The following is a 24,172-nucleotide window of genomic DNA, read 5'->3' as shown; positions in this document are numbered from 1 at the left end:
CACTTCAACATGTAGGAAGAGTGCTTGTTAGCAACGGAAGTATCAGTATGATCCTCCTCGGAGGAAGACTGGTCTCTCGGACTATTAGATTTCCTATCGTCTACTGGATGTAGCTGACTAAAATTACCTCCCTTGTTACGGAGGCCATAAGCTCAAAGTGAAAGAATTTCTTCCACCCTTTTCCATTCTCCTGATAAACGATTGTGGATGTTCAGACTTTCGGACAATGTAGCGCCAATCAGGCGCCAAATGCCAAACAGGCGTAAAGACGCCAGAGCAAGACAGTCCAAATAAACACTGTCATTGTCTGATGAGGAGAAGGAGTAGGCCTCCAATCTGGCGCAGATGCGCTAGAGGCGAATAAATCAGGCAAATAAAGTGTCCGAGGTGGACATTGCCAGTTTTCATCGAGACTCTTAACAAGCTCCGAATCTCCAGCAATGTGGGGAGAAGTCAGCCAGGCGCGAGGAGCCAGCCAGACGCGAGGCGCCAGGCAAGCGAAGCGCCAGCCAGGCGTGAGGCGCCAGCCAGGCGCGAGGCGACAGCCAGGCGCCAAGCCAGGCGCGAGACGCCAGGCAGCGCGAGGCGCCAGACTGGCGCGAGGCGCCATGGCAGGCGCGAAGCGCCAGCCAGGCGCAAGCCAGGCTCTGGGCTTCATCCAGAAGAGTTCTATTTCAAAGAAAGCCCTGGTCTTCTTTGGAACAGTGGAATCTCTAAAGCACTTCTTGAGTAACTCGATGATTCCTTCAAACAGCTAAGAATTGAAAGCGCTTGAAGTGCGGGCTTTTAACAATTCTTGTTCTTTCATAACAATATGTCGTGAGAGACATATTAGCTGTAATAACGGGGAGATGCAACTCTGTGTTGCTCCTCTTTCACGAAGAGATCAAGTGGGCCTATGAGAGATCCTTCTCTCTTTGTTATACGTGTCCACGGATGCGTTGCTGGATAGGGAGACGACACTGATCCTTAACTAGTGAATTATTTTTTAATTTTTTTTTAACATAAGTGTATTATTTTCTGGGGTTATTTGAAATGAGTTTTGGGGATAGCTCTTTTCAAATTAAGCACAAACCCTCGTGTTAGGATCAGGTGATCGGGATCGTGTTGTGCTCCTTAAATTATGCCAATAGGCATTGGTGTATTGTCATGTAAGTGGATAAGACCCCATTGACAAATGACCACTAGATTCTGTCAAGTAAGTGGATAAGACCCCATTGACAGATCTACAAGAACTCTTAGCCATAGGTCACATCCTCGCTGAGGCTCTTGAGCGAAGCAGACTACTAGCAATAGCTAGAAGTCGACCCTTCGTCTAAACACATAGGAAACCAAGGTTTTATTTATTTATTACCTACAACGTATGTTGTTTTACCTGTATATTCAGTAATAGCTGTCTTTTACCCTCCACCAATGGTGTGAATCAGCTATGTATATATCTGACGGTAGTTGAATGTATAAAAATGATATTGTTATGATACAATAAAGTTTTTATACATACTTACCTGGCAGATATATCAATTAAATGGCCCACCCAGCCCTCCCCTCAGGAGACAGCTGGAAGAAAAAATATGAATTAGAAAACGGGTATGGTTCCTATTCCCGCCACCCAGCGTCGGGGGGGTAGATCACCTGACCTACCTGCTGCGTGTGCCGCGAAATTCGAATTTCTGTCGGGGACGACGGAGTAATAGCTATGTATATATCTGCCAGGTAAGTATGTATAAAACTTTATTGTATCATAACAATATCACATTTATTTGTTATGTATACATTGTTATATGTTACTAAATGTTTTAAGTGTAATGAACAAGGCTGTATTAATTGTAGGGTACCTGTCAGTATTAATTGGCATTGAATATTTTAACTTTTCAGCAAGAATAACAGCAAAATAATTTGATATTTCATTAAATTTTTTATACATTTTCTCAGAAACCATCCCAGTTTATTACTTCACCATATGGAAAACCTTTCTAAACCTTTACTTACTTTATCTTCCCGCCTCCGGCCGATGGCATAAGGCTGATACAGTCCTCTCCATCATCTCTATCACTGCACTTCTCGCTTCCTCTAGGTTCCGGATTTCTTGTTCAAGATCTCTGACAATTCTGTCTATCCACCTCGTTCTTGGCCTTCCCAGTGGTCGTCTTCTTATTTGTACTGGTCTCAGTGCTCTCCTGGGGTCTCAATTCCCATCCATTCTCTCAACATGTCTGAACCATTTTGGCCTGGTACTGACTGGCATTTGCCTCAATCTCATCCTGATGTCTTCATTCCTAACAAAATCGTTCCATTTAATGCCAAGTATCCTTCTCAGCAGCTTTATCTCAAAAGCATCGAACCTTCTCTCCTCTGTTCTGGTCAGTGCCCAAGTGGACGAACCATACATCGACTGGCAGTACTACTGCATTAAATATTCTCGTCTTAGTTCTCAAGCTGATTTCATGCCTTGACCCCACGTTTCTCCTCAGAACTTCAAAAGCTCTTGTTGCTCCTAGTTTTCTTCTTTGTATATCCTCAATTTGCCTCCTGTCTGCTGTTACCACACTTCCCAAGTATACAAACTTCTCAACTTGCTTGAGTTCCTGTCCTCTAATTGACATTTTGTTCATGAAACTTACCTGTCAGATATATATATAGCTGTATTCTCTGAAGTCCGACAGAATTTCTAAAACTTACGACGCACGTAGTGTGAGTTAGGGTGGTTAGTACCCATTCCCGCCGCTGGGAGGCGGGTATCAGGAACCATTCCATTTTCTATCAGATTTCTTCTGTCGCTGGTGTCGTAAACATCTGTTTACACACCTCCGCCTCAGGATTTTGAAAACTTTTCATTGCTTGAGTATCCTCTTGACTTTTTTGGTTTTTTGATTGATCGATAGCTTGGCATACGTGACTTGGACTGTTTTGAATTTGGCTTAGATTTTTTCCTTAGATATGTCTGGATGTAGTTTCGGCTAGCCGCAGGGTGTGTTCGCAAAGTGGAATGCAAGGTTAGGCTTCCTAAAGCCTTGGTTGATCCTCACACATTGTGTAAAGGGTGTAGGGGGCAAGAGTGTAAATATGATTTGCGCTGTAATGAGTGTGAAAGCTTGGATGATTTACAATGGAAGACGTATGAATCCTACGTAAATAAGTTAGAACGTGATAGGATTAGGAGGTCTTCCTCCAGGAGTAAGTCGGGTAGCAGACAGGGTCTTAATGTATCCCCTTCTAACCCTCCTTTAGATTTTGTGTCTCCTAACCCCGTAGTGTTGCCTTCGGTCCCTCAAGTGGTGTCTGCGGAGGGTATGCCCTTTCGCTTATCCTGGATTCATTGAAGACGCTTGAATCTAAAGTGCTTGCCCTTGAAAACAGGCAAAATAAGTGCAGTGATAGTGCCCCTAGTGAAGTGGAGGGGGCGTCAGATCGGCCCTATATGCCTCTAGGCTGTGGACCTCTGCCGGACTCCCAGGACTCAGGGAGAGGGCATGTCGAAGGCCGAAGGAGGGTTATGGGAACCCCCACCGATCTGACGTCCCTTCAGCAGTTCCTGTGGACGCTTCCCAGGCTGCTAAGGAGCGTGCTCGAGCACGTATCCTGAAGGATTGTTTCTCGTCTTCCGACGCGTCCTCCCCGCGCAAGGGGTGGGAATCTCGTTCGGATTCGCGACCCTTGAAGAGGACTCTTCAAGAGCTTGACGCTTCACGTCATGCTTTGTCTGAGTGGCATTCTTCTCCGGAAAGCGTAGCTTCTTTTCCGCCCCAGAAGAAGTCTAGGACGTCATCCGACGATGACGCCCGCGAGCGCCCCAGTCGCTCTAGAGCCAAGGCTGTTCCTGGGAGAAGGAAGAAGGCGTCCCCTCGCCCCTCTCCTTCTCACAAGCGCAGCTCGTCTCCGCGTAAGGAGACATCTCAGACGGAGATCATCATTGCTATGCAACGGCAACTGGACGCTTTACTAAAGCAGAAGGAGACGGTTCCTCGTCGCAGGAAAGACGATAGACTTCCTATCAAGAGAACTATCAGTCTTCTCCAACGGCTCCTCTTTCGTCCCCGTCTTGTTTTTTCGCCTCTAGACTTCGTTTGCTCCCCAGGGTTCGTCTAGAGGTGACGTTAGACGCCAGGTTAGAGGGAGAGATCTCTGCATGCTCTCTCTCTTCCCGTAGAGAGGACGCTCGGCTGTTCCGACTTCGACACTTCTGCTGACGACGATTTTGTAGCTGTCGGACGGACTTCTATGCGTTCGGCCCCTCTTCGACATGACAGTGTTGACGCTCAACGATACGCTAGTCGGGCAGCGTTTGATCAAGTTTCTTCGCGGGACGTTCGTAAGGACGCTTCGCGGGACGTTAGAAGAGTCTCTTTGATGGACGCTCCGTTGGACGCTTCGCTGGACGCTCGAGAGAACGCCTACGTTGGTACGCTCAGATGGACGCTCGTAGACGTTCTAGTAAGAGCTCTGTGGACGCGAATGTGGAAGTTTCGCTGTCACTCGGATGTTGTTCCCGAGGCTTTGGCACGTTCGCGCCTCTAAAGGTGATTCCTGATCCTGTGACTGTTAAGGATCCGTTACCCTCGTCTTCTCTTCATCGTTCGGATAGGAGACTTGGAGCTAAAGGACTTCTGCCTCTTCCTTCGGATTTGCACTCGGGTAGGGAAGAAGGAGAACTTAGCGGTTCTTCTGAGGATGTTGAAGAACAACCTTCTACGTCTGCTTCGTCAGATTATCAAGTTTTGGCAGACTACTTCGTGATTCGTTTGGCGTACTTTCCAGCCTGCTGCTCCTCCTTCTCCTCCTTCTCAGTTTTTCGTCGTCGAAGACAAGCAAGTCTCCAGGTTTCGTGAAGATGAAGACGTCGTTATCTACTAGAAAGAGCTTTCCCGGGAAGGTTAACGCCTGGATGGAGTCTAGGAAAGCAAAGGGAAGGACTACTTTCGCCCTGCCTCCGTCTAGACTTAGCGGTAAGGCAGGGATGTGGTAGAGACAGGCGAGGAATTAGGATTGAAGGTTCCTACGTCTGCTCAAGGTGATTTTGCCAGCGTGTTGATGCCTCAAGGAGGGCCCTTTTAGCCTCAGCTAAAGTATCATGGACGACTTCCGAACTGGACCATCTTTTGAGGGACTGTTTAGGTCCTTAGAGGTCTTCAAACTTCTTAGACTGGTGTCTTGGAGCTTTAGACAACCAATCTCGTAAGCCAGACTCGATCAGCTTGGGGGAGCTGTCCAGTGTATTGTCATGCATGGACAAGGCCGTCAGGGATGGCTCAGAGGAGTGAGCCTCTCATTTTTCAGCAGGGGTTCTTAAGAAAAGGGTCGCTTTATTGCCACTTTGCGGCTAAGTCTGTCTCTCCCGCACAGAGGACAGAACTTTTGTATGTCTCCCTTCTCGAGTCATCTCTTCCCCAAGCTATGGTGAAGGATCTGGCAGTTAGTCTGCAAGAGAAAGCCACCACAAGACCTGTTGGCTCAGTCTTCGAGAACGTCCGGCTGGCCCTTCAACGTCGTCAGGAGCCCAACCGTTTAGAAAGCGAGAAGCCCTTTCGTGGAGGGACTTCCGCTAGATCGTCTCCCTCGAGGAAGAAGCCTTCCTAGAGGTAGAGCCCCTTCCAAGTCTAGGGGCAAGAAGTGAGAGATCGTGCCTTCAGTCACCGGTAGGAGCCAGGCTGCAGTTGTTTGCAGAAGCCTGGAGAGTAAGAGAGGCAGACACCTGGTCTCTCGACGTCATAGAGAAGGGTTACAAGATCCCTTTCATAAAGCCGCCCCCGTTGACTTCCACTCCCAGGGACTTGTCCCCATCGTATCCTCAAACAAAGCGAAAGATACTTTTCGACCTGCTCGAGCAGATGCTCGAGAAACGAGCAGTGGAACAGGTTTTAGACCTGGCAACGCCAGGATTTTACAAACAGATTGTTTCTTGTACCGAAACAATCGGGAGGGTGGCGGCCTGTCTTGGATGTAAGTCGTCTAAACCTCTTTATAGAAGCAGAGGTCAAGATGGAGACACCTCAGTCAGTTCTGGGGGCCTTAAGACCCGGAGATTGGATGGTATCACTCGACCTCCAGGACGCCTACTATTTCACGTCCCGATACATCCCCAATCGATGAAGTAACCTTCGGTTCGTACTGAAAGGAAGGTCTTTCAATTCAGGGCTCTTTGTTTCGGACTGAGTACGCCCCCTTTTATCTTCACCATCTTAATGAAGAACGTGGCGAGGTGGCTCCATCTTTCCAACATCAGAATCTCGCTCTATCTGGACGACTGGCTCATACGAGCCTCCTCGCAGACCCGGTGCCTGAAGGACTTGCAAAACGACTCTGTCTTTAGCTGCGTCCTGGGACTTCTGGTGAACTTCGAAAAGTCACATCTGACCCCAACACAGTCCATCGTGTATCTGGGGATTCAGATGGATTCAGTGGCTGGCTTTCGGGCTTTTCCGTCCCAGGAACGTCAGCAACAAGGCATAGAAAAAGTGTCGGCCTTTCTAGGGAAGGATTCATGCTCGGTGAGGGAATGGATGAGTCTGCTGGGGGACCATTTCCTCGCTGGAGAAGTTTGTTTCCCTGGGGAGGCTACACCTCCGACCTCTTCAGTTCTTTCTGTCGGACAGCTGGACAGAAAAGGACAACTTCGACATGAAGTTAAGCATCTCGGAAGAGGTGAAGAACCATCTAAGATGGTGGCTCGATCCGTGGAAGCTGTCAGAGGGCATATCCCCCCTCAAGCTTCAGAACCCCGACCTAGTGTTGTTCTCCGACGCGTCATCCACGGGGTGGGGAGCAACTCTAGGGGGGGAGGAAGTGTCAGGTACCTGGAGAGGGGAACAGGTAACCTGGCATATCAACTTCAAAGAGCTGGCAGCGGTTCAATTAGCGCTCCAGTTCTTCCAGAACAAAGTCTCCCGTCGTGTAGTTCAAGTCAACTCGGACAACACCACAGCCCTGGCATACTTGAAGAACAAGGAGGAACACACTCTCGCTCCCTGTTCACTCTAGCGAAAGAGATCCTACTTTGGGCAAAGGAGAGAGAAGTCACAATATTGACAAGGTTCATTGCCGGAGTCGAGAACGTCCGGGCAGATCTCCTCAGTCGACAAGGACAGTTATTGCCGACAGAGTGGACTCTCAATCAAGACGTATGCCAGGAGCTGTGGGGTCTTTGGGGATGCCCCTTAGTGGACATCTTTGCAACGTCAAGGACGGCGAGACTTCCTCTGTATTGCTCCCCGGTTCTCGATCCGGGAGCAGTAGCAGTAGACGCCCTTCTATGGGATTGGACGGGCCTGGTATCTCTACGCCTTTTCCCCCCTTCAAGATCCTGGGGGAGTGATGAGAAGATTCGCAGCATCAGGAGGGGACGAGGTTTGACTTTAATCTCCCCCTTTTGGCCCGCAGCGATCTGGTTCACAGAGGTGATGTTCTACCTAGTGGATTATCCGAGATCTCTTCCGTTAAGGAGAGATCTACTCAAACAGCCCCACTTCGAGAGGTACCACAAAAAACCTCTCCGCTCTGAGTCTGACTGCGTTCAGACTATCCAAAAGTTGGCCAGAGCGAGAGGTTTTTCGAAATCAGTGGCTAAAGCTATCGCCACCGCGAGGAGACCATCATCAATCGCGGTTTACCAATCGAAGTGGGCAGCCTTTAGAAGTTGGTGTAAGAGAAAAGGAGTTTCCTCTACCACTACCTCTGTGAGCCAGATCGCCGACTTCTTGCTTTATCTTAAACAAGATCTGAAGTTGGCAGTGTCAACTATTAAAGGCTACAGAAGCGTCCTATCTGTAGTTTTTCGCCATAGAGGTCTTGACCTCGCTAATAACAAGGATCTCCATGATCTATTGAGATCTTTCGAGACGACCAAGGTACCGCTACCGAAGTTACCTTCGTGGAACCTGGATGTGGTCCTCAAATATTTAATGTCAAATCGCTTTGAACCTCTTTCCTCTTCGTCTCTACGAGATTTGACGAAGAAAACTGTATTCCTAACTGCTCTGGCGACGGCGAAGAGAGTTAGCGAAATACAGGCTATCAGCAAACACGTCGGCTTCAAAGGGCATAATGCGGTCTGCTCTTTGGGTATGTCGTTTTCTGGCCAAAAACGAAAACCCTTCCAATCCGTGGCCTAGAACGTTCGAGATCAAGGGTATGGCAGAGATCATTGGTCAAGAGCCAGAAAGAGTCCTGTGTCCTGTTAGGGCTCTTAGAGAGTATATTCGTAGAACGAAGGATTGCCGAGGTTCTGCGGAGAACTTATGGTGTTCGGTCAAGAGACCAAACATGCCCATGTCCAAGAATGCACTGGCATTCTTTTTAAGAAACACCATTAAAGAGGCGCACTCTTCTTGCAAAGACAGCGACTTTAAGATACTAAAAGTTAATGCGCACGCGAAGTAAGGGCTATTTCGACCTCAATAGCCTTTCAGAAAAACATGGCTCTTAAAGACAGTAAGTGCTACTTTTTGGAGGAGTAACTCAGTGTTCGCCTCGCACTACCTACGGGAGGTGAGAACGACCTATGAAAACTGTTACTCTCTCAGGGACCATACGTCGCCGCAGACACTATTTTGGGGGCAGGAGGTAGCACTCATCCTTTCCCATAGAAAAGGGTAGGTGAGTTTTGATATTTGTATGTTTATGGTTGTAGGGGTCGGCTGCCGAGTACGTCGTCCCTTCCTTTAGCCTTTGGTATATGGGAGTTTGTTGTTAGGCTAACTTAGGTGGTGGTTTGCCTCGTTTGCCCTCAGAAGTATGGTCATGGTCTAGTCAACATTGTGGTCCCGTCCCCGTTGACAGATCATCTAGAGCGCACCAACTACACAGGTCACTACCTTGTTGGTAACTCTTAGTGAAGCAGAAGCAGGCTTGGGTGACCAGTAATCACGAAGTCAGCTATGCTAACAGGTAAGGAACCAAGATGTCAATCATCTACATTTATATGTTTCCTAAAATCCTTTTTCTGTCTCTCCCACTGCCAAAGGTGGGATTCAGCTATATATATATCTGACAGGTAAGTTTCATGAACAAAATGATATTGTTAAGATACAATAAGTTTGTTCATACTTACCTGGCAGATATATATTTTTAGTACCCACCCACCTCCCCTCAGGAGACAGTGAGATAGAAATCTGATAGAAAATGGGAATGGTTTCCTGATACCCGCCTCCCAGCGGCGGGAATGGGTACTAACCAACCCTACCCTAACTCCCCACTACGTGTGTCGTAAGTTTTAGAAATTCTGTCGGACTTCAGAGAATACAGCTATATATATATCTGCCAGGTAAGTATGAACAAACTTTATTGTATCTTAACAATATCATGTTTTCCATGTTCACCCAACCATCATCCCTACTCACAACCATGATCTTGCTCTTCATTATGCTGAAGTTCAAGCCAAAATTCAGTGTCTCTGTCTCCATCCTCATTACCATACCTACCAGCACCAGCCACGTATCAGCAACCAATGCAGCATCATCAGCAAAGTCCAAATCCATAAAAACTTCTCCACTAATACTAGCTCCTATGTTTTCATTCTCCATCACTCTTCTCATTATGTGGTCAATATATACATTAAACAAGGTGGGTGACATAACACATCCCTGTCTTAGCCCTCTTCCAACTGGAAACCAGTCACTTTGCAGTCCATCCATCTGTACATAGCTGCACACACCTTGATACCAGTTCTTTAGTATCCTTATCACTTTTAGTGGTATACCATAGTGTTCTGCCACTCTCCACATTCCATCCCTCCACACTGAATCGTACGCTTTCTCTAAGTCTATAAAGGCACAGAATATTGGCTTTGCATACTCCCATCTTTTCTCAATTATCTGTGTAAAGGTGAAAATGTGATCCACTGTTGACCTTCAACTTCTAAAACCTCACTGCTGTTTTCTAAGTTTTTCATCTACTATAGGTCTTATTCTGTTAAGTATCACTCTCATGAATATCTTCCCTGGGACTGACAGTAAACTTTTGCCCCGATAGTTACCACACTCCCTTTTACTTCCGTTATTTTTATATATTGGTATCATAATTGCCTTTTTCCAATCACTTGGTACCACCTCTGTTCTCCAAACTATGCTAAAAACAACTCCTAAGGCCTCTATCATCCTTCGTCCTCCTGTTTTCAGTATCTCTGTGGATATCCCACACACACCAGTAGTTTTTCCATTTTTTACAGATTTTAAGGCATCTCTCACCTCTTGTGCACTAATATCCTGTTTTTGTACCTCCAGCGCCTTGTTTAAGTCAGGAATGCACTCGTCTCTGTTATATAGGATTTATTATATGTGATTGAAAAAGATATTAGATTTTTGTATAATTGATGTCCCCTTTAATTTAATTAGATTTCACACTGGATTTCTGGTGAAATTAGGAACAAAAGCTTTGGTGTAAAACAACGACTATGGTTGAGAATTGATTTGAAACTTTATATCATCTGTAAGATGAAGAGTAAGATTAATGTTCTTTGTTTCAAACTTCCAGCTTGCACACCTCTTCAGAAGTGTAGCAGTAACGGCGGACAATGTTTCAACAAGAATAGTAACTTCCAATGCAATGCTACCGTCTACCATGAAGGCTGCAGTGAGTCGTACTTGGTTGCTGCATTACTGGTAAGTGACTTTCCACACGAAAAAATGGCTAGACCTCTTCTTCATTCTGGATGCTGTTCTCTGTTAATAGGGACATTTCTTGCCATTATTTGCCTCATAGGAAGGTAGTGCCACCATCCCACCACACACAGTGCACTGTAAGCGTTACCCCTTTTCTTTCTTTCTTTCTTTCTATACCTCCATTTTTATTCTCTTTCTTCCATCATACTTTCCACCCTCTCCTAATAATTGTTTCATAATGCAACTTCGACGTTTTCCTCCTGTTACGCCTTAAAACCCCCTTTGATCTGTTTTCATAAGTGCTGAATGACCTCTTAGTTTCCAGTGCCTGTCCTAAATCTTATATTCCAATTCCTTGCCATGTTTTCTTTAATAAAAAAAAAAATAGAAAAAAAGGTATAGAGCACCAAAATCCTTGGTTTTAAAAATTGTAATTTCTCTGTTAACGTATATCGTCCTTAAGAGAAAGATATACGTTGCAATGTTGCTTCGTATACTATTGTGAAGAGAAACCTTAAAGAATAACTATCAGTTCTAAAGAAAAATACAGTATTATTAGGTCTTCCATACAATCTTCACTAATACTCAAGAAGCGAGTGAGACAAACCGAACTATGTAACATACAAATAGAGCCCTGAAGTTGTAAACATTTGAGGAGTTAAGCATTTACTGCTATGTCTGCAGAGTGTTTTCACCACTACTGGTCATTTCAGATGTTACTGTCTACATTGAAAAGCCCCAGTGTGACTGCTGCTCATGGCTGTGCATGAAACCCACAGCCTGGAGTACTTGTAACGGTGCAATTGACAGCTCTGCCTGCTATGGCACAAACTGTGCTTGTTGCAAGCCAGGAGGTAAGTTGGAGAGCCTTTAAGTAGACGAAGGATAAGGTTATAGAGAACACCTAAAAGAGGGTACACAGGTATACATATGTGTACTTGTTCAATTTATAGGTGCTCCTTTGGTGGAATTCTACACTTCGGGTATCACCTGTCTGTCGGTCTATTTACATGTGTATTCAAAAATCTGATTGTTATAGTAAAGTTTAATTTACACTTCCTTGTATAGATTAAGTAATTGAATATTCTAATTTTAAAAAGATCTCTATTTTATTGCCTTTAAGCAGAGGATTTTGAACTTTGCAAATGCTTTCAAGAATAAACATTTTATTAGTTTTGATTTTAAATTAGCATTATATTCCCTGTCATGATGTATTCTAAAAGGATGAAATAAAAGAAGGAATGGCTGTCAATTTTGGTGAAAATGGAAAAAACTTTCTGTGGTTGCATCACAACATATCCCAAGAGCTACCAGTTAGAAATCAAAATGAAAATCAGGGTTTTTCTAAATTTGAAGTGAATTAGAACTGGCTATTTGTGTTGTCAGTGACAGTATTCAACAAGGCAGATTTTAGGTCTTTTAAATCCCCAAACATGACTTAAGATTCTTCGAAATGTTCACTGCTAACATCTAATGGTGTTTCCATTTTGGTGTGTTTAGTGCAGCTCAAATTCCACAATGTATAGAGAATCCTTCAAAGATCTGCCATTGCATTGGTATTGTAATAATTATTATGTCGATGTGTCCTCAGCTTGTACACCAAAACCCATCTGTTTGGACAATGAAGGCTACTGCTTCGACACCACAAGTAATCACACTTGCAGTGGAGCTGTCTATGCCGATGGGTGTGATGGACTGAACTGTGCTTGCTGTTTCACAAGTAAGTGGCTTCACATAGCAGTTATTTCTTTTCCCTCTGGGACAGATGTTGCTACTTACATCCTTTCCCTGTGGCCGTCCCATACTCACCTTTGTTGGCGTCACGCGCCTAGTTTACCCAAAGCTCCACAGCAGCATCTATATAGTAAGACTGCTTTTGTTCATAAAACAGAAAACATTTTCATCCATTCTTATATATATAACATCTTTTACTGTATCTCCGTTTTCATTCTCTTTCTTCCATCTTACTATTCACCCTCTCCTAACAATCGATTCATGGTGCAACTGTGAGTTTTCTTTTTTTACACCTTTCAGACCTCTTTTCTGTTAATTTCCATTTCAACACTGAATGACCTCGTAGGTCCCACTGCTTGGCCTTTGGCCTAAAGTGTATATTCCATTCTATTCTATTTTATTCTGCATACATAATATATACTGTAGCTCAAAATGGATTCCTGTCGACAGAAGCATTTTCAATATAGAGGGAATTATTTCCCAACATTCCATACACATAACATTAGTGACATTATGGCAATCTGTCCTTTTAAGATCCTGATAACTGTGTTGATTACCTGAATGTGGAGGAGGCAGCTGGAGATGTGTCCAAGATGGTGTGGTGACTGGGGAACTTGCTATGGCTTGGCTGAACCAGCAGGTTGTTTTGGAAATTTTCAAACTTTGCACATGTTGCAAGGGTGAGTCACATGAACTACAGTAGAAGAACGGGTACTATATTTTTTTTGCAGAATTTGTTTATAAAGCATACATTCATGCATCTATCTGTTTATCCAATCTATCTATCTGCTTATCTATCTTATCTATATGTGTGTCTATGTAGATACTATGCATTTATATAGTTTTCATGTATATGACTATTTTAATGTTATTTAACCATTTTATTTGAAATTTAGAGCTCATGATAATGCTATCAAAATGACACACACATATGATGCAATATATATATATATATATATATATATATATATAATATATATATATATATATATATATATATATATATATATATATATATTGGTTGTATATTCCACATAGGAAAATGAAAAAAGGTATATCTCAGATAATGCCCCACAGTTTCGTCCTCCAAAGGACCTCTTCTTGGAGCGTTTATTAATAACGCTTCCAAGAAGAGGTCCATTGGAGGACGAAAACTGTTGGGCATTATCTGAGATATACCTTTTTTCATTTTCCTATGTGGAATACAACTGATTTACTATATCTTCGTGCTAAGAAGATTACCAGTACTATATATATATATATGATATATATATATATATATATATATATATATATATATATATATATATATATATATATATATATATATATATATATATATATATATATATATATATATATATATATATATATATATATATATATATATATATATATTATATATATATATATATATATATATATATATATATATATATATATATATATATACTATATATATATATATATATATATATATATATATATATATATATATATATATTATATATATATATATATATATATATATAGATATATATATATATATATATATATATATATATATATATATATATATATATATATATATATATATATATATATATATATATATATATATATATATATAAAATGTGTGTGTGTGTGTACACGTGTGATAAATTGCTTTGTAGTCATATATACATTCAGTTTAAATGTTAAAAAATAGTATTACTCAATAGTTTCCCTATATTGGTTAAAGTTTTCTTATTTGTGCGCTTTTCTGTAGCTTACTCTCCGATGTTATATCAGGTTAATTTAATTATCATTTATTTGAACTTAAGCCAAAACAGGAATGACAGTACACAGAACCGAGATATAGATAAGAGAGATTAAACACCGTACAACAGCCAAGGCAGTCTGTGACGTACACTGCCTGGCACCATTGCTGTGTGATAATTCTTATGTAAACATTAGCGCAAACCCATACAATCTTATGGGAAACCCTATACTCTTTAAAACATGTTTTCTCAGATCTCCACCAAGACTGTCAAATGATTTATACACCATATACTATATACACTATGTACTGTATGCAGAAGTAAAAATATTTAATTTTGGTGGTATATTTCTTCTACAGTTAAGCCATAAAAGTTTTGTAGATATGGCAGCTACAATATGGTTATTTTCTCAGCAGTCTTTAATGATGGTAAATTGAGGCTGCCACTCGAACAACCGTCTATCTGCAAATTTTCGGATTTTGAGTTATACATACTTTCAAATCCAGCAACTCTTCTTCTATATACTAGTGTTTAGAAATTGTAAAAAAAAATATATTTTTCACGTTCATAATCTAGAGAGACTGAGAGTAACTAGAATTATAAATACGTAATATTTGAGAGTTGTTATTCGAGTGAAAGAGCCTGGGATGAAAATGAATCGAACAACAGTATATCTGCAAAATTTGCAGATAAGCGGTTATTTGATGGAAAAGGAGCCCGGATAATGTTCTGTCGAACAAAACGTTATCTGCATGCGTCCACCAATGAGGTTCTTTGATTTGGTATGACGTCATATTTAAAGGGCACTTAGTTTGGCTGTCAAGTTCTCGTGTTCCGTGGTTTACCTTATAATTTTCATTAAGCATTGTTTCTGACAAAAATAACAGTTATTGTGATCATCAACTATGGGTAGAAAGCATAAGGAATCAAATAAAATTGAAAACAACTCATTAGAATGTAGTACTCAGTGGGAAAAGAATAATGTGAGTGCACACGTAATTACTCCTCGGTCTTTTTTTGGTAAAAAAACCAGTGAAAATACCTTCCAAACAGTATACCTTACTGTACTTTAAAATCTATTAGCCTATCATTACTGTACCCAATATTGGATAGTCAGATGTGTTAAATGGGGAAAAAAAGTTAGTCATGCTCTTTTTTTAGGCATAATTATGTGTAATACAAAAAAATGGTGCTAGTAAATCTTGCATCCTACCATGCTTTAGGGCTATAGAATGCTTTCACATATTTTTTAGGTAAGTAGTTATGTGATTGCACCACGTAGGCCTACTATGAATGATGACCAAAGACGTGTCATAAGGAGAGTTTCATGGCTGAATAATTTTACAGACCATTCTTATACAATAGTTTTTTAATTTTTATATTTCTTCTTCCCATCATTATATAATTATACTAGTTTTTAATCATTTAGGTTTCTAAAATCTAGGCTAATATAATGTTGAAGAAAAAAAATGACATCATACCATTCATAATTATCACTTATATATGCATTCCAATGTTGACAAACTTTGGTTTTTTGCAGTTATAGTGTTGTTTGAGGTACAGTTTGGATAGACAGATAACATTTACACACATATTTGTAAAGAACATGCTTTTAGCTTCATTTTGAAAAAAAGAATGATGTCATAGCATAAATAATAACGGAAATATGATAACGTAAACATTGCAAAACTTCAATCGCATTTTTCTCCGATTTCTGTTTTGTGCAGATAGACGGTTGTTCGAGTGGTGGCCTCAATTATCTTTGCAGCTTTTACCAATGACAATGTGTACTACATGTAGAAATAAAAATTTTAATTTGTCTGCTGTACTAGTTTGTATACACTTGCGCAATATAGTTGACCAATTTGTCGACGTTATTTGCCTTTCTTTCCACCATAAATGTACAGTCCTATTTACTTTAGAGGCAGAACTAATTATCGTTAAAATTCAGCAGAGTCCTCTCCATACCAGGTTTGAGAACTTATTGTTAACATGTACTAAATATAGGCTAAAGTACCGAATGGCCACGTGGTGGCCACCTCTACCATAGCACGACCACCTTCTTGAAAATTGAAAATTACGGCATTGATTTGTGACTAGAGAGAAAACACTTACTTCAAGAGGAAATTAGAGGTCTTGCGGTATTACTTCGACGGACGCTGGGGTTACAGGTCATGTTGAAGTACTTTTTCGGGTAGGAGGTCACGTTTACGGTAGAGGCTGGCCATTCGGTATTTTTACCTTTACACTACCATAACATTTCATTAATACTTGAAACTGCAGCAGGCCTGGATCTAGGCCTCATGCTACTAGCCTGTACATTGTTGTAGTCAAGTAGTAGGAAACAGTCAGGCATAACCATTGTTTGTATGGACTGATGGTGACCCTATATGCCACTCTGATTTTCAGGTAGAATTCAGCACACTGAACCACTTTTATTCTATACAATTCATCATTTCGAATGATATTTTACAATCTGTAGGCACATACCACGGATAAACAACACCCCTGCTTTAATAAAAAGCTTATTACAGCATTCATTACGTATTTTATTAGATAAAAAGCAGGAGTGAAGTTGACTGCGATCTAACACTGTTTACTTGAGGTTATTTCACAGTCATAAAGATTCTCATGATGAAAATAGGTCTCTTATTTGAAATGTGATCCATGCTCTTTTGTGAACGTTGTTCAGAGTTGATGACCCAGCATTACCCACCAGAAGTGGCTTTTTTGCTGCTGGTCTTTACAGGTGATACTGATGCCATCTCTGGCAGTCATCACATAACAATGGTTCCTTATGTGCACGCGATTGTCGCTTTTTTGTCTAGTCTCTCCTCTCTATATCTTATGTTACAAACCTAAAAAAAATTTTGTATGTCAGTGTCATATATACATTTTTATGACTGCTGCAATGATCCAGGATTGAATGCAATAATATGAATAATGTGAAATGATGATAATATATACTTGAAGAAATGATTATCTTCCCTCAGATTGTACCCCTAATGCCCAGTGTACTGCTAATCAAGGCTATTGCTACAATGGTACGAGTAGCTACACGTGCACAGGTACCATCTAGGAACAAGGATGTGGGGAGGCTGCATGTCACTGTTGTATAAATGGTAGGTCACTTCACTGATGCTTCCTTTTCTTTGTAATTGAAGTAGCAGTTTCTCATTTGTTTTAGAATTTCATATCTTTATTTTTCAAACACTGGAACCATTAAAATTTTGGTTAGTCAGTTGTATAGTTTTTGTACTTAGTTCTTTTGATGTCTGAAGTCAGTATAATTACTTTGTTTTTCTACAAAGGTTAAGCTGGAATGTCACACAGTCTTCTGCATAAAGCCTATCATTCTTAAACCATATTGGACACAAATCTCAATGTATTCTATATACAAGTCAATTCTTGCAGTGTATTCCTAAGGAGTAGCTGTGTTGGTGCAATTGAATCATGACTGCCTTGGAGATGACTGTGCTTGTTGCCATCCAACAGGTAAGCCTCTAAAGGAAGATCACTTAAATACAAACCTCCAAAGGAAGGGTACAATCAATGAATGTCCTGTACATCATGACAAAGTTTTCTTTTATAGAGATGATCCTCAGTTGTGATATGTTTACCTATCTATGTGGCCAGTATCATAGATTTTTGTACATGAACTTCCCTGCCAGATATATACTTAGCTTAGGTCTCTGACGTCACGACAGAAAATTCAAACTCGCGGCACACGCTACAGTAGGTCAGGTGATCTACCTTACCCGTCCGCTGGGAGGCGGGTGTAGAACCAGTCCCCCTTTCTTGTCAGATTATTTTCTGTCGCCGGCTGGACACACCTGTTGTTCAGTCCTTACGATAGTTTAAAATTCGTTCTCGTTGCCGACGATTTGATTTTGGTGAAGTATCCCTTTGTTTGTTGGCTTGGCATATGCTTTTTGGACTGTTTTTTGGATTTTTCTTTTGGATTTCTCTTACAATATCTATAGTCATGGATGATTCTGAAGTTAAGAAAACCTAGTTTATTTAGGGTTTGTTCAGAGAAGGAATGTAAATTAGGCTTCCTAAAGCTGCAATTAGATCCTCACTCGGTATGTGCGTCTTGTAGAGGGAATGAATGCTCTTTTATTAACCCTTGCAAAGAGTGTGAGAATTTGGATGAGGATGGTTGGAAGGCTCTTTCTTCTTATGTGAGAAAGTTAGAGAAGGATAGGGTGCGCAAGGCTTCTTCAAAGAGTTCTAGTAGATCGAGGTGAGTGAAGTTGACGCTGAGAATCCTGTAGTAGAAGTAGTTCCTTCTCCAGTTTCAGCCCCTGCGCCCAGCCCACTTTGAACCCGAAGATTCGTTTTCGGAAGTTTGCTTCTGGGAGAGCCTCGATCAGGAGTAAGGAGAGCTCGCTCGCTCTCGACAAGGTAAGAGTGATGATAGTGCAAGTAATCAGTGCAGTGCCCTAGTGCAGTGGAGGGTGCGTCTGACCGGCTCACTAACGCTTCCAGGCCTAGACCTCTTCAGACTCCCAGACCCAGTGGAGGAGGAAAGTCGAAAGCCGCAGGAAGGTTAGGGAGAACCCCCACCGGTCAGGCGTCCCTCGGCAGTTCCTGTTGCTCGTTCCCAGGCTGCCTTGGATCGAACCAAGAAGGAGTTATTGCGCCAGTGCTTCTCGTCATCTTCGTCGCCTTCTCCTCAGCGTAGATGGAGCGCCTCGGAGTCGTCTCGCCCTCTCAAGAGGCCCTGGAAGGATCCTTGCGCCCTTCCTTCCAGCCCCGAATCCTTCGCGGAAGAGCCAGAAGTGGAACGCAAAGAGAACCAAGGTTTCGTTCCGGTTACGCTTTCTCCTGTTCGCTCTCAGGACTTCGTCCCCTGTAGAGTTTAGTTTAAGAGATCTCCTGCGCGTATCCTGGCGGGTCTGCAGGCGCAGATTGCGGCGGTTTAGCGGAGTCTATTGCCGGGACTTCTCATCGTCGGAAGGACGCCTCACTTCCGGTGAAGAAGAAAAGTCTAAGAACGTTCCTTCGGCTAAATCTCCTCTGGCTAGAGAAGCTTTTGAGCCTGTTAGTAGGAGGTCAGAAGTGCAGGCTGGAGCTCGGGATCTTTCTCTGAGTAGGCTCTCCTCTCTTCCCAGCAAGAGTTGTGAGCATGTAAGGCGTAAGGAGCCAGACAGGCTCTCTCCTCAGGATTTCCGCTCCTCTTCAGTTAGGCGTCAAGAGCTTGACAGACGTCAAGAGCCTTGTTTTCGTCAGGAGCGAAGGAAGAGTTCTTCGCCTGGTGGCCACTCTCCTTTTGACGGACGCTCGGAGCCTAGTAGCGTCAAGAGCCTAGTAGGCGCCAAGAGCCTATAGGCGCCAAGAGCCTGGTAGGACGGCAACGGAAGCTTTCTCCTCCGTTAGTCACTATCCCGATTGGATAGGCGCTCAGAGCCTTGTAAGCGCCGCGCTTCTGACAGGGATTCATCTGTGGATGTTTCTCTCCCCGTGGCAGGCGTCAAGAGCCTGGCAGGGGTTTTGAGCTCAATAGGCATCAAGAGCCTGGCAGGCGTATTGATGGATGGCAGGCGCCAAGAGCCTAGCAGGCGCAGAGAGCCTGATAGGCGCTCTCCCTTATCCAGACGCTCTTCTGTGGAGTTAGAATCTGTTTTCCGACAGACGGGCCTCCACTTGTAGGCGCTCTCCTAGTAGGCGCTCCCCACGTAGGCGCTCTCCTAGCAGGCGCTCCCCAAGTAGGCTCTCTCCTGGGAGGCGCTCTCAAAGTAGGCGCTCTCCTAGTAGGCGCTCTCCAACTAGGCGCTCTCCAACTAGGCGCTCTCCTAGTAGGCTCTCTCCTGGGAGGCGCTCTCAAAGTAGGCGCTCTCCTAGTAGGCGCTCTCCAACTAGGCGCTCTCCTAGTAGGCTCTCTCCTGGGGAGGGGGCGCTCTCCTGGTAGGCGCTCTCCTGGTAGGCGCTCCCCGTGTAAGCGCTCTCCCATCCCAGTGGTTTTCTCCCAGTAGGCGCTCTCCGAACAGGCGCGCTCCAAGGATTAGCTCTCCTCCGGGCAGTAGAGCTTCTAGACGTCATTCTTCGGAAGAATTTGTTGGTGATTCGGAGGAAGATTTGCCCAAGGATGCTTCGGTTTCTTCGTATAAGAGACTTACAGACCTCCTCTTGCAACAAGATTTTGGGGAGTCTCTTTCGGCCGTTGCTCCTCCGTCTCCTCCGTCCTTATTTTCAACGACCAATACGGGCTAAGAAGTCTTCAGTCATTAAGATGAAGCCTGCAGTGTCTATGAAGAAGGCTCTGAAGAACTTTGACGACTGGTTGCTTTCAAAAGAAGAGAAAGGCAAGACAGTTTTTTTGTTTTTTCTTTTCCCCCGTCCAAGCTGACGGGTAAGATGGGGTTCTGGTACGAGTCAGGAGAGCCCTTGGGTCTAACTCTTCCCTCTTCTGCAGACTCGACTTCTCTTCGTTGGTTGATTCCGCACGTCGCTCGGCGGCTGCTGAATTCTGCGAAGACGACTGTGGGGTATGAGCGAGTTGGATCACCTTCTGAAGGGAATGTTCCGAGTTTTAGAAGTTTTTAACTTTCTTGACTGGACCCTTGGAGTGTTGGCTAAGAGGACTCAAGAGCAAGACACTCTTTCGCTTGAAGACCTCCACGCAGTTTCTGTCTTGCATGGGGACAAGGCAGTGAGAGACGGTTCCGGGGAAATTGCTTCACTTTTTGGTGCAGGAGTGGTAAAGAAGAGGGCCGTTTTCTGCTCTTTTCTTACCAAGGCGGTTTCTCACGCACAGAGAGCTTCCTTGCTGTATTCACAGCTTCCCCGCAACTCTTCCCCAAGAAGACTATTAATGATATCTCCAGCTCGTTATCAGCAAAAGCGACGCAGGATATGCTAGCTCGCTCGGCTAGAATTCCGAAACCTTTGTTCAACAGAAGACGAAGAAAGAGGCTCAAAGTAGGCAAGAACCCTTTCGAGGAGGACCTTCGTCTCGTCTTCTTCCTCCAGAGGTTCGAGACCACCTAGAAGAGGAAGGACCTTCTCCCGGTCTATTAGGGCCAAGAAGTAGTTTCGTGTGTCCCGTCCAGACAACTGTGGGTGCCAGACTTCTGAACTTTGCAGATGTTCTGGGCACGAAAGGGGCGGACAACTGGTCCCTCGCGATCATCAAGAGGGGATACCTCATTCCCTTTATCTCGAGACCACCCTTGACCACCACTCCAAGGGCACTGGTGGCCAAATACAAAGACCCACTAATGAATCAAGCCCTCGCTTTAGCGGTAGAGCTGATGTTAGAGAAAGAGGCAATAGAGATGGTTCAGGACCCTCTTTCAGCGGGGTTCTACAACCGTCTGTTCCTAGTTTCCCAAGAACTCAGGAGGATGGAGACCGGTTCTGGACGTGAGCACCCTGAATGTCTTTGTGAAGAAGAGGAAGTTCGCTATGGAGACGACGTCATCAGTCTTAGCAGCTCATCGTCCCGGGGACTGGATGGTGTCGCTGGACCTTCAGGACGCTTACTTCCATGTACCGATCCATCCTTCTTCTCGCAAATTTCTCAGATTCATGTGGGGAGGGAACGTTTTTCAGTTCAGGGCCCTATGCTTCGCCTTTCCACGGCGGCCCCCCAAGTATTCACAGGACTGATGAAGAACGTTGCCCAGTGGCTTCATCTCGAGGAGTGAGATTTCCCTCTACTTGGACGATTGGCTTATCAGGGCCAAATCCAAGGAGAAATGTCTGGTAGGACTTACGAGTGACGTTGGATCTAGCAGCTTCTCTGGGTTTGCTAGTGAATTTCGAGAAGTCACAGCTAATCCCCAGTCAAGAACGTATCTATCTGGGGATTCCTGATGGCTTCTCAGGTTTTTCGGACGTATCCGTCCCCAGAGAGGATAACCCGAGGTTTGGAGAAGGTAGCAATCTTTCTAGAGAAAGATGTATGCACAGCGAGGGAGTGGATGAGTCTGTTGGGGACACTCTCCTCGCTGGAGCAATTCGTTTCTCTAGGAAGTTGCACCTCAGACCCCTGCAGTTCTTCCTGACGAGGAACTGGGATCGGAAATCTCAAGGTCTGGACTTTGCGTTCAAGATTTCGCAAGAGATAAAGGAGGATCTATGTTGGTGGCTAGACCCTCTATTGTACAAGGAAGGCCTTCCTTGCAGGTTCGGAACCCCAACCTAGTGTTGTATGCAGACGCTTCGGACAAAGGTTGGGAGCGACTCTCGGGTCGAGAGAAGTGTCAGGCACCTGGATGGGGGATCAGGTGTCCTGGCACATCAACAATGAAGGAGCTAACAGCGATTTGGTTAGCTCTCAAGACCTTCGCAACCCCTCGTAAAAGGGAAATATGTTCAGATCAACTCCGACAAACACTACAGCCCTGGCTTACATTCGGAAACAGGGGGGGACTCAACTCTTTCTCCCTGTACGAGACAGCGAGATCGCTCCTCTTGTGGTCAGAGGAAAGGAACATAAGGCTTCTCACCAGGTTCGTACAGGGAGAAAGAAATGTCAGAGCGGATCTGCTAAGCAGAAGGAATCAAGTCCTTCCTTCAGAGTGGACTCTGCACGCGGACGTATGCCAGGAGCTGTGGAGGACGTGGGCAGGCCCCATCTCGATCTTTTTGCGACCTCCAGGAATGCGCGGATAGATCTATACTGCTCCCCTATTGCAGACCCAAGAGCAGTGGCAATAGATGCATTCCTGATGGATTGGAGGAATCTGGATCTTTACGCGTTCCCGCCTTTCAAGATTATAGGGGAAACGTTAAGGAAATTCGCAGCGTCAGAGGGAGCAAGGATGACGTTGTGTGATAGCTCCGTTCTGGCCCGCCCACGACTGGTTCACAGAGGTACTGGAAGTGGCTGGTGGATGTCCCAAGATCCATACCTCTAAGAGTCGATCTGCTCAAACAGCCCCACTTCGACAGGTTTCACAAAACCTCCCCGCTCTCAGTCTGACTGGATTCAGACTATCAAGAGTCTCGTCAGAGCTAAGGACTTTTCGGCAAAGTCTGCAAGGGCTATTGCCAATGCACGTTAGACCTTCCACATCTAGAGTCTACCAGTCGAAGTGGGATGTGTTTTTTCGACGCTGGTGCAGGACTCATAAAGTTTCCTCCTCCAGTACCTCTGTGACTCAGATAGCATGATTTCCTTATCTTCCTGAGGGAAAAAATGCGGGTTGGTTGTCTCCACCATCAAGGGATACAGGAGCATGCTTTCCTCAGTTTTCGTCATAGAGGATTAAACATATCTGAGGACAAGGACCTCCATGATTTAATCAGATCGTTTTGAAACGGTTAAAAGAACCTCCTCCTTAGTGCCTAGCTGGAATCTAGATGTCGTGCTGCTCTTCCTGAGGTCCTCAAGGTTCGAACCCTCCCCATGCTGCTTCGTTCAGAGACCTTTCGATGAAGACTCTTTTTTCTCTGTGCGTTAGCGTCAGTGAAGAGGGTCAGCGAGCTGCAGGCTCTAGAAGGTGAGGTAGGTTTCCAAGGAGGCTCCGCGGTTTGCTCTTTTCTTCCGGCTTTCCTAGCCAAGAATGAAAACCCTTCTTCGCCGTGGCCCAGGAGCTTCGAAAATCAAAGCTTATCCTCCTTAGTTGGGACAGAAGAGGAGAGATCTCTTTGCCCGGTGAGAAGCCGAAAGCCTGAAATATCTTCAGAGGAAGAAAAGACTTGCTGCTAATGAGAGCAATCTCTGGTGCTCTGTAAGGGACCCCAGTAGGCCCTTATCTAAAAATGCACTCTCATTCTTTATCAGGAATGTTATTAGAGAAGCACACACTTCTTGCAATCAGCAACAGTTTAACCTTCTGAAAGTCAAGGCGCACGAAGTACGGGCCATCGCGGACGTCTTTGGCTTTCAAGAAGAATTTGTCATTACAAAACCTTATGAAGGCCACTTTGTTCCGATACGTAATACAAACCATCGGTCCTTTAACATAGGAAGTAGCTAGCGGCAGCTGGAAACGGTCGTAAGCTTCGAACAAGGGGAGAACGGTAGTTAACTGCTTGTCCGACAGTCGCGCGCTGCGCGACTGGGAGGTAAACAAATCACTTTTGCGCTTTCGGCCGCTTCATCGTCGTATGCTTTGTTTATATTGTGTTTTC

The 24,172-nt window shown here is 44.0% G+C and overlaps 1 protein-coding gene across 15 annotated transcripts in view; it reads left to right on the top strand.

Annotated features, from left to right (window-relative positions):
* Positions 1–24,172, top strand: part of LOC135220022 (uncharacterized) — an 875,986-nt gene that overhangs the window by 610,497 nt on the left and 241,317 nt on the right. For 7 of the 15 annotated variants that reach the window (XM_064257324.1, XM_064257330.1, XM_064257325.1 and 4 more), the window contains exon 2: positions 10,465–10,592. The exons of 3 other annotated variants lie outside the window; for them this stretch is intronic. The gene's annotated coding sequence lies outside the window, so the exon portion shown is untranslated. Of the gene's footprint in view, positions 1–10,464; positions 10,593–12,991; positions 13,038–17,079; positions 17,209–17,397; positions 17,582–24,172 lie in introns of those variants that run through there. 5 more of the 15 variants (XM_064257335.1, XM_064257334.1, XM_064257329.1 and 2 more) reach the window with 3 other exon arrangements.

Source organism: Macrobrachium nipponense, chromosome 1, assembly GCF_015104395.2.
Source record: "Macrobrachium nipponense isolate FS-2020 chromosome 1, ASM1510439v2, whole genome shotgun sequence".
Classification (NCBI taxonomy): Eukaryota; Metazoa; Arthropoda; class Malacostraca; order Decapoda; family Palaemonidae; genus Macrobrachium; species Macrobrachium nipponense.
Note: the sequence above shows the minus strand (reverse complement) of the source record. Positions and strands in the feature narration are given on the sequence as shown.